Source organism: Octodon degus, unplaced genomic scaffold, assembly GCF_000260255.1.
Source record: "Octodon degus isolate 3935 unplaced genomic scaffold, OctDeg1.0 scaffold00102, whole genome shotgun sequence".
Classification (NCBI taxonomy): Eukaryota; Metazoa; Chordata; class Mammalia; order Rodentia; family Octodontidae; genus Octodon; species Octodon degus.
Genome location: NW_004524678.1, coordinates 4,561,991 through 4,564,881, shown reverse-complemented (window position 1 = coordinate 4,564,881; position 2,891 = coordinate 4,561,991).

Sequence of the window (2,891 nt, the reverse complement as noted above, 5' to 3'; positions counted from 1 at the left end):
CCTACAAGTCTTTAGATCAATGCTCGAGCACCCAGTCTTTCTCAGACAGTCCTGAGAGTTATCACACTTCTTGGAGGGCTCTGTGAAACCACAGTCCACTGTTTACACAGCAATGAGCTCAAGAATCAACTCTTGGGGGCCGGGGAGCTGGCTCAGTGGAATAAGCACTTGCCTGGCAAGCACAGTGGCCCGAGTTCATTCCCCGGTTCTGCAAAAAAAAGGAATGGACTCTTGCAGGGACAGCCAAATAGCTCATGGGATGAAGGTGCCTGCTTAGGCAGAGGCCGGGGTTTGATTCCTGGTGTGCCATGCTGGTGCCAGCCCCGCGCCCGGGGCGCGCTGAGATGGCAATTGAGACTGGGCGTGGTGGCGCATGCCTGTAGTCCTAGCTCTTGGGAGGCTGAACACAGGGGGATCACTCCAAGTCCGACCTCGTAGCGAGACTCTGAACACCCTATACACTGTTCCTTAAAAAAAAAAAAAAAAAAAAAAAAAAAAGGACTTTCATAGACTTTTCTCCCCTTTTCCATCTTAGTATCACAAGTACCTCACCCCTATATTTTGGAATCATTAAAATAAATTAAGCCGCATTTGTCTTGGGCTTTGATTTAGGATTCTTTCTGTTGGTTGTTGAGTTGAGATGATAAAATACTTAGATGTTTTATTACGCTTTCTAAAAATGTATCTCCAGGGTTTTCTAATGTGCTTCAGTGTATTCTCTCTCCAGTCAGGGTCCTTCGTTTTCCTTCATCTCTACGCCGTGCTGTCCCACATCTTCATGTTTCTTAGCTTATTCCCGTTTGGAAGCACATTCTCTGAGCTTTTTGAGAAAGGCATGGGATATATTTGAGATCTAATGACCAAAGCCCTCCATTTTACCCTCATCTTCTGAAGATATTTAGGGCTGAAATTTCTATTAGAAGTATGAAGATACTGCTTCTGTTGAAATTTGAAGATATTTTGATACTTTTTTTTTTTTTTTTCCGGAACCGGGGATTGAACTCAGGCCCTTGTGCTTGCCAGGGAAGCACTTATTCCACTGAGCCATCTCCCCGGCCCTGATACTTGTTTCTTGATACTGTGTCCTGCTCATGTTCTCTTTGCCCTTGGTGTCCTTGAACTTTCATGTCCATGGTGACATGTCCATAGGTTTTTTTTTCTTTCACCACATTCTTTCAAATTAATCTGACTTTAGTACTGGAAAAAGTGTTTTTGTTTTTGTTTTTTTTTTCTTTTTGGATGTCTGGGAGACTGATGGATCTCTTGTCCTGGAATTTTATTTTTCACAATTTCCACTTATTTGTCATTGTGTTATTTTTCTGAGGTATTTCCTCAACGTCTACATTTTTTTTTTTTTTTTTGTATTGTACGGAAGGGTCTACAGAGTGTTCAGGGTCTCAATACTAGATTGGACTCATAGTGATCTGCCTGTTTACAGCCTCCCAAGAGCTGGGATTACAGGTGTGCGCCACCACAGCAGGCCTGGGGATTGAACCCCTAGCCCTTGTGCCTGCTTGCATGCGCTTTAATCTGCTGAGCTATTTGGCTGGCCCCTAAACCTTCTGACTGAATTATTCATATTTTTTTCTAAGCATTTTGGTTTTCTAAAGACTCTCATTGTTTTTGCTGGGGTGGTGGCACTCCTGTAAGTCTTTGCTGTCTGGGAGGCTGAGACAGCAGGATCACAAGCTTAAGAACAGCATAGAAAATTCCAACCTTGTTCAAGACAAAAAATAAAAAGGCTTAAAGATGTAGCTCAATGTACAGTGCTCCTGGGCTCAGTTGCCAATACTGCAAAAACCAAGCAAGCCAGCCAGCCAGTCAGCTGTCCTTGATTCCTGACTACATCTTTCTGAAGATACTTTCTTTCTGACATTTCCTTTAGCCTGACAGTCTGTTTCTTCTAAGGGCTTTTACCGCTCTTGGTTATTGGTCCCTCTTTAATTGCACAAGACTATGACGGACCGCAAACCCTGGAAGCGTGTGGAGCAGATCCGCTATGCTGACTTGCACTGCAGTACTATCTGGCCAGGCAGTTTAGCCTGGATGCCTCTCCTGTGAGAATCTTAACCCAGTCTTTTCTCGCACTGGCCAGATTTTACTGAGAAGACTCAGCTAGTATTTCGTGAGGGTGGCTGCCAGGATTCTGTGAGAAAAGGTCCCTGGTCTTTGTAAGCACCATCACGTACATTTTCCCTATTCTGAGGGTGTACCCTCTGCCACCCAGTGTATGCAGGGCTCCTGTCTGAAAGGCCCACTCAGCATAACCCACATAAACAACCACACACAGTTACCGCAGCATACTTGCAGTTTAAAAAAATAAATATATTTCACTTGTGTAACATTTTATTGTGACATGATCAGAGTCACAAGACTCATGGTCTGGGTCAGACACTACCGTGCTGTACGGATTAGGCACGCTGCTCAGCCCTACCGGACCCTTCGGTCCTCATCTGAAAACTGGAGATGATGACACTTATTTTACAAATCTGCCAGATTCAATGAGAGGGTTAAAGCTGTTTTCCTCCCAGGTAACTAGTCAGATAACCCTATTGTTTGCTACTGCTAATCCACAGTTAATCATCTCAATGCTGTTATTAATAAATACATTAAGACAGTAAGTACCAATAGAACACTTTAATTTTGGCCTAATAATAGCAAAAGAAACGCATAAGAAATGGCCCTGTCCTTTCTTATTTTTAGAATACTGGTTTTTACAATACTTATTTATATGATCAGAGAATTCACTTTCATTCAAAACATTTTTCTTAAACATACTCAAAATGAGTACCTACATGTGTGAAAGCCCCAAGATTACGTGCGTAACTGCATTACAATCTCCCCTCTGGCATAGTAGAAATAAAATATATAACATGGGCAGATAAATACTT